The sequence below is a fragment of the Macrotis lagotis genome, chromosome 4 (assembly GCF_037893015.1).
Source record: "Macrotis lagotis isolate mMagLag1 chromosome 4, bilby.v1.9.chrom.fasta, whole genome shotgun sequence".
Classification (NCBI taxonomy): domain Eukaryota; kingdom Metazoa; phylum Chordata; class Mammalia; order Peramelemorphia; family Peramelidae; genus Macrotis; species Macrotis lagotis.
The window spans coordinates 252179016-252187534 of record NC_133661.1 but is presented as its reverse complement, the minus strand read 5'-3'; the positions used below and the strand labels follow the sequence as shown (position 1 = coordinate 252187534).

The window sequence follows — 8519 nt, the reverse complement described above, 5'->3', positions numbered from 1 at the left end:
AGAATGTTTTATTATTTTGCTTTTTAAAAAAAAAATAATTTTTCTTCACTTAGTACTTTTCTCCCAGGTTTTTTCTCCATTCTTCTCTCCCACTTAAGTACTTTACAATAGGAATATTATCTCTTGTAATTTTACCTGTGATTACACATATATATATATATATATATATATATATATATATATATATATATATATATATCAGTTCAAAATCTCAGATTAGGTAAGTGAAGCATAAAATGGATTCTTTAAGCAAGACTTTCAGATGCTCTCTCTGTATTATACCTTTTTAACTTCAAACCAAGATTCACCTAAGAGAAATTTAATTATATATGTTGGCCATCCTGTGCTTTGTTTTTTCCCTCTTGAAAGGATTGTGATGCTACATGCAAATCTGAGCCATGTTTGAACCAAGCTGCGTACCAACAGACAGACCATTATATGTTCCATTAAATAGAAACACAAATATCAACAGCATGGGCTTCAAGGACAAGATTGGTGATTCCATAATACTAATTTTAAGTCTTCCGTAATGAAAACTGGATTTTGTCACCATATGGAATGGAGGAAAGTCCAGAAACACCCTTGAAAGTCATTCAGAAATGGGCAGCCACAGTATTCATCCCTTAAGTATGGATCTGGATATAGCTAGCACTGGGAATAGCACCACCCACCGAACTAACCAACGAAGTGCAACAGATTCAGAAGTTAGATGAATTTCAAGTTTATCTTTAAATTAAAATTCCCTTTAAAAGAAAGGAGTTATTTATGTAGCAAATAGGTCACAGAGTATATTTGGAAGATTGATGTTGTTTGATGCCCTGGACTAGATTTCATTGCCCCCCCTTTTTTTTCTGTCTCTTTTATCCACCATTTTTTTTAAACAAACCATCATTGTCCTATAGTAATAATACCTTTCTATTAACAGCTAAACAAAGCCACGTATCAGAACAAATTGAAAGTACTACAGCTTCTGTATTTTGCATTTAGAAAAGCAGAGATCATGACCTTTGGAAGAAAACTATGAAAAAAACCTGAGAAATTTATTATTAATTATTCACCCACAAAAGCAACAATTGAATATACTTTTTAAGTTCTGAATGTAGGTTCTCCTCCCTCAGTGTCATTTGCATCTAATAGTCTCCTTATGGGTCACCAGGGTAGCAAACGATATTGTTATACTTGTCTCTCATCCAGTGCCACTGCCCTAGGGATCTCAAAGGACTTTTCACACAAACTGATCTGTACCCTAGTTGCAAAAAGGGAAATATATAACATTAAGCAGTTACGGGAGGTCAGGTGACATCAGAAGCAGCACAAGAACTACATTGTATGATTCCTGGCTACAACACCCTGATTTTATTCACCAGACTATGCTCAAATAACTTTTTTTTTCCTGGAAGGAGGAGGTCATATTGCTTTGAACTTTTCTAAATTTTTCAAGAGGTTCACTTGAACTGTTAATCACTTTTCTGTTTTCTAACATATGGATAACTTTAACGCTTTAAAACATTGGAAACTTTAGACATAATGACTGTTTACTGTAATCTGTAACCACTTTTTCATGGTTGTCCTTAAGGGCTCTTGCTACACAAACACAATTGACACTGAAAATTGCAATAATGCTCTCAGAGACTTATGTAGCATATCCTGACATAGCTTCTCACCCTTTACCATCTCTGCCTGAGAAGTAGGCGCATGAACGGACTTGTGCTCATTTCAGGAGTGAGTCTTCTGAGTGAACTAAGGCTTCTTTCCTTCCCTTCTTCCCATAGTATGTGAAGGACAGTACTCCACTCTCCCAGTCTCCCTCTTGCCCTGCAGATATCCTAAACACTGTGTTGGAAAGGAGCTTTCAGAACTGGACTATGGTCTCATTGATCTTTTTCTCTTTTCCTCTGGATCTCATGACAAAGACTTTTATATCTTCAATTTGAGCAAAGAGCATATCTTCATGTCTTTAAAATTCCAGAATAGAGGACTTTGAAAAACACTCATCAACTTTCAACTCTCCACAGCCCTGTCATAAAAGAATGGTTCTAAGTGGCTTTATCTGGATACCATTATTTGTGGAGGGGGGGGGGGGTCCTTACCTGATTAGAGGAAGTGCCTGTGAGAGGATGCAGGTTAAGTATTGCCTTGACCACCGGTTAGTCCTGATCAGAAACCTACCACTTTTAACCTGCTGTACTTGAAAGCCGCCTCCTGCTGACATGGCTCAATGTCTATTTATAGCAGTTAAAGAATATTTCAGAAACAGGTACCACTTCCTGGATGCTTGCTTATCAATATGAGGAGATGGTTGAATCCCTCCTCAAATGTGCCTGACTAAAACTTCAGGTTGGACTATGCAGCAGGAAAAATTTCCTCCTTAGGACATTTTCCTTTTTAAAAGAAGTATTTATTGGAACTATTGGCAGCAGTTTCAGAACTTTGAATCATGCAGTGATGGCTATTGGAATGTCCACATTGCAGTAGTGGCTTAGTTTACAATGTGATTGGATATGCTGGAAAATGGACTTCATTGGGATTCCTTTCCTCTCAAGTGTTACTGTTTTGTTTTTGTTTCTACAGACACTGATTTGTACATAATCCAGAAAGAATGTGAAAACATCTTTTTGTAATGCCTTTCAAATTCTTGATAAGATACAATTTTGATAGATTGCAAAATTTTCCTGTACTTGTCAGATTAATAAACTAAAGACCGCATGAATCCTAACTGTTAGTCTTCTTACCTTAAGTACCATAGTACATAATACAGAAATGAATGTGAAACAGGTCAGAAACACATTTTCATTCTGTGCTTTTATTAAGATAATGTAGGTTATATAGAGGCAATGTTTCCAAATGGTACACTTTTTTTTAGGTTTTTGCAAGGCAAATGGGGTTAAGTGGCTTGCCCAAGGCCACACAGCTAGGTAATTAGGAAGTGTCTGAGACCGTATTTGAACCCAGGTACTCCTGACTCCAGGGCCAGTGCTTTATCCACTGCACCACCTAGCTGCCCTTAAATGGTACAGTTTTATAGGGGTTTATGAAAAGCTTCATTTCCTTAAAGAACTTTTTCTTCATATTGGGGAGGAAAAATTACAAAAACTTTTTTACAATAATTTAAAGACATTGTCAAAACTATTATATGAATCATGAAGATTTCTCACAATACAGATTTTTCTTATGCTAGAGGAATATTTTTAGGCAAATTGGATATTACACAGAATTTCCATCCCATTCCACCATTCTCCCTTTAAGCATTACAACACCTGTTTCCTCAAAAGTCATTGATATCCACTTTGACTCATACTCCACCAGGATGAAAACAAAAGGGAAGCTACAGTCTTAAGAAGGAAGACAATCTCAACTTCCTTTCGCTAACAGTATTTGAAGATTAAGAAAAACGATTTATACTTTCCACTGGCAGATGACAATTCATTAAGTCTTACAGAGGTAGTCTTGCTGAATTGTTTTTTCAACTTAATTTAGGCACCTATGATATGCTAAGCACTGAGGATAGTGATGCAAAAGGTATAGACCTTGTCCTTAAAAGTTCACTTTTTATTAAAACTCATTAAAATCTAAAGAATTGAAATGGGGATAAGAGTGGGGTGGCCAGAGATCTCGGGAGACTTAACAGAAGATGCCCTTGTACTAAACCTTAAAGAAGAGGTTTTCCAGGATAGGGGTGAGGATGTAGTACATTCCAGGTGTCTTGTGTGAATACCTAGCAATAAAAAAATGGAAGATCAAATTTAGGAGGAAAGCTACTTGCTCAGTCTGTCCAGAATGTTGTCTTGTTATTCAGTCTTTCGTATCTGCCTTTTTGTGATCCCATTTGGGATTTTCTGGGCCAAGTTACTGGAGTAGTTTACCATTTCCTTCTCTAGATCATTTTAGATGAGGAAGCTGAGGCAAACAGGATTAAGTGATTTGCCCAGGCTCATACAACTAGTAAGTGTCTGAGACCAAATTTGGACTCAAAAAAAATGTGTTTTGGGGTGGCTAGGTGGTGCAGTGGATAGAGCACCAGCCTTGGAGTCAGGAATACCTGAGTTCAAATCTGGCCTCAGACACTTAATTACCTAGCTGTGTGGTCCTGGGCAAGCCACTTAACCCCATTGCCTTACAAAAACAAACAAAAAATGCATCTTCCTGACTTCAGGCCTGCTACCTTATTCACTGTCTAGCTGCCCATATGATTAGAATGTACATGGCATGAAATAAGTAAATTGGAAAGATAGGTTGTAGCCAAGTAATGGAGAGTCTTAAATGTCTTTTGGAAGAGGTCATGTTTTATTGCAGAAGCAAAGACCTGGAGGCTTTTCAGTGGTGCAGTGGCACAATCAGATCTATTCCTGTCAGCTCTGAATGGTGATCTGGGGTGGATTGTCCAGGGAAGAGGAGTACTTCTAGTTAATTATTGAACTCATTGGGAGTTCAGTAGGCACTAGGATTATGGAATAATAAACTTAGTAAAGTGAATGTCAGGGGCGGCTAGGTGGCGCAGTGGATAAAGCACTGGCCCTGGAGTCAGGAGTACCTGGGTTCAAATCTAGTCTCAGACACTTAATAATTACCTAGCTGTGTGGCCTTGGGCAAGAGACAACCCCATGCAAAAAAAAGCCCTAAAAAAAGTGAATGTCAAAGGAGGAAAAGTTGGTAACTGATGGAAGTCTGAAAGTAGTGGTGGCAATTAATGGGTAGGTAAGGAGTACTCTACTTTTGGGATCAGGAAATTGTGGCAGTGTGTGAGAAGAGGCAACCAGTACTGGAAAAGAAGCTTTGGGATGTGTAATATCAGCTGAGAGGAGCCAAAAAAAATGGAAAGAATATAAAAGAAAGAGATGTAAAAGTTTGTTCTTTATAGAATGAGAGTTCTTGAGGTCCCAGGGGAAGGGTCGGCCAAAAAGGAAATGTTCAGTTCAGATAAATGAGGATGAGAGCCTTGGCTGGTACTGAAAAGCGGAAGTTTGTACTCTGTTATTCTGGGATTCAGTATCACAAAAACAGAATAAAGAGAAGGGAGAACACTTACAAGCTGTGTGACCCCGAGACTGGATTTGATCTCATATATATCTCTTATTAAATGCTCCATGAATGATCTACTTAGCAGACTGAAGCCTTTGCTCCTCCTGGGTACCCCTTCCTCTGGTATCAGTGTCAATGAAGAAATGAGGATTTAATTGGGTTCCCCTTATTGAATAAGTTATAGAATTTTCCTGGAGATTATTGCAGGACAGTCCCAAAAAGAACTTGATCCTCCAACTTTACCAATGCCCTCTGCCACTGTCAATGTCAGTTCGTTTTCTTTTCTAGCTAAAAATTCATTTTCTTTAGTAAATCTTCCTTGATTGATCTATAAGTAATCACTCATTTACTTTGCCTCCCTGATCTACTCTCTATTAAATTGACCTGAAGATACATACAAGAAGCCACATGAAAAACATCACTAGTGACACATCTCTCCGGGAAAAGGGATGGATAGGCTAGTCCTATTGTAAGATGGAGAGAAAGAAGGAAGGAATGAACAATTGAACAAAATATTCACCACATCCCGATATCAAGGAGTACACTCTTCCCTACAACACCTTGGTCTCTGAGTTAGTGGGCATAAAGCTACAAAAAATTCATCCTACCATGTTCACTTTCTGGAGGAATCATTCTTTGCAAGCCACGGAGCTGAACTGGAAACCTCACATAGCTGGTCATAGCAAACTATGACAATGGAATCTTGTCATTGAACCGCTGTTCCTTTGATCTTTCAAAGCTCAAAAGGTCTCTACCATCACCAAAAACTCCTTCACCTAAAAAGGAAGTGCATACACCAAAAGGCAAAGAACAGAGAGTTCATATATTCATGGGACACATGTGGACCTGGGTTGCTCGAGGGGAGGGATGAGTGAGGGAATGTCTTGCTTTCCCCACCCAGACACCGTATTGACCCAAAATCACAGTCATGAAAGAGGAATTCATGTGGCACCTTCTTCCAGGGAAACTCTTGAATGATCAGTTCTGGTTCAACTGTTGAAAAATAAACTATAGAAAGTGGAGAAAATGGTCACTGAATTACTTCCTCATTAACCAAGGTCCCCATTGACAATAATGCTCAGATGCTCAGACAGTATCCATACAAGCTACTGAGTAATGGTACTTATTGGCTAGTTGGCTCCCCTTAACACATTAACATGTGTGTACATAACACATTTCATTCTATTTCTTTAGAACAGTTTTAAAAAAAAACCCTCCTTTGAGCAAGATCTACCTCCTTTCTCAGAGCATGTTGACTGGAAGGTGTTCATTATTTAGGTTTCTGGTGGTAGTGAATATATCCACTGTATTGGAAACAAATTTGTTCAGTTATATGCTGACACAACTGATTATTTAAATATTTGCAAAAAAACCCCTCAAATTAACAGACCATTAAGAGAATTTAAATAACCCAATCTTAACAAAATAAATTAGATAAACCTAAGTGAATTCCCCAAAGGAGAAAGAGATCCCATGGCCAGTTGCATTTAAGAGTAAATTCTAACCAACTATTTAAAGAACGATTAATTTCATTATCAAATAAATTATTAGCAAAGATAGGGAAAAAAGATATAACATTATTTCCATGAAAAAAGTGGTCTTGAAACCTAAAGAAATGCAAAAAGAAACTGTAGATTAATAAGTATGGATACTGGGCAGCTAGGTGGCTCAGTGGATAGAGCACTGGCCCTGGGGTCAGGAGTACCTGAGTTCAAATGTGACTTCAGACACATAATTACCTAGCTGTGTGGCCTTGGGCAAGCCACTTAACCCCATTGCCTTGAAAAAACTAAAACAAAAAAAAATAAGTATGGATACAAAAATTTAAGTAAAATATTATCAAAGCGGCTATAACAATATATATTTAAAGATTTTATTTATTTTGAGTTTTGCAATTTTTCCCCTAATCTTACTTTCCTCCCCCACCCCCCACAGAAGGCAATTTGCCCATCTTTACATTGTTTCCATGGTATACATTGATTCAAATTGAATGTGATGAGAGAGAAATTATATCCTTAAGGAAGAAACAAAGTAAAAGAGATAGCAAGATCAGGCAATAAGATATCAGGGTTGTTTTTTTTTTTCTAAATTAAAGGTAATAGTCCTTGGTTCAAACTCCACAGTTGTTTCTCTGGATACAGATGGTATTCTCCATTGCAGACAGCCCCAAATTGTCCCTGATTGTTGCACTGATGGAATGAGCAAGTATGTCAAAGTTGATGAACACCCCCATGTATAACTATATTTTTAAAAGATTATAAACTATGACGTGATTGAATTTATACTGAGAATGAGGGACTAGTTTAAAATTAAGAAAACTAAACAGATCATTTTAGTAATAAAAAGAAATATATTAGATGAAGAAAAGCATCTGACAAGATAAAATATTTATGTTAAAATTTTTTTTAAAACTCCACACTAACAAAGATTTTTTAAATATGATCAAGAAGTCTGTATTATTTGGTTCATGAATTTGTGTGTCATCCTTGCGCAAGGGCCATGCTAATCTCTGTATCATTCCAATTCTTTTTAGTATATGTGCTGCTGAAGCAAACACAAGTCTGTATCATTTGGAATGGAGAAATACTGGGGGCTTTTCTAATAAGATCATGGTTAAAGTAAGCATGTCCAAAGTCATCCCTATTATTTTATATACTTCTAGATATGTTGGTTATACTACAGAAATTAGACAAGTAAAAATAAATTTAAAGAATAAGGCCAAGCAAAGAAGGTATAAAATCATGGCTTTTGTAGAAAATATGATGATTTACTTGGAAAACCCCAAAGATTCAAATAAAAATAGAAACAATAACTTCAACAAAATAGATATAAAACAACACAATTATTGTTTTTGTAGTTTACTAACAAATCTCAGCAGGAAGCAATAGAGAAATTTCATTTAAAATAATGACTCATTCTCTCTCACTCTCATTCTCTCTGTATGTGAGTTTCTCTAAAATATTTGTATTCATCTTCCAAAAAGCACATAATTATATAAATACAACTACAAAATTCTCTAAGAATATGAAGACATTCTAAAATAATGGGTTAAAATATTTGTTCATGGTTGGACTATGCCATTATAATAAAAAGGACAACACTAATTATATTATTTATTCTGTGCCATGCAAAATTTACTTTACAGAATTATATTTCTTTTATGATTGAGACCATAATATTAATTGCTCTCTTAGTTTTGTTTAATTGCCTCTGTATCAGTTTTTCCCAGTTTCTCCTAATTCTTGATATTCATAATTTCTTATATTGAGATGATGTTTTATTTCTTTTCTCTACTATTGATTTGGGGGTTTTTCAGAACCATACTGGCAGTATGTAAACTCTGGTAAATTCTTCCTTCCAAACTGGAAAGTCTTCAAGTATGAACCCTGTAATGGTCTGAGGTCAGAGAATCAACCTTGCCAGGTGGATCATCACCATAGGATGGTCATCAAGTGGAAAAAAAAATTAAGATACTATTATCATGAAGAAGTCTGCTAAGG

General features: G+C 36.4%; 1 non-coding gene across 1 annotated transcript; it reads right to left on the bottom strand.

Annotated features, from left to right (window-relative positions):
* Positions 1–7464: 7464 nt before the first annotated feature.
* On the bottom strand, positions 7465–7576 carry LOC141523148 (U6 spliceosomal RNA). Its single transcript, XR_012478355.1, has one exon. It is a non-coding gene; the product is annotated as a U6 spliceosomal RNA (small nuclear RNA).
* Between the last annotated feature and the right edge of the window lie 943 nt (positions 7577–8519).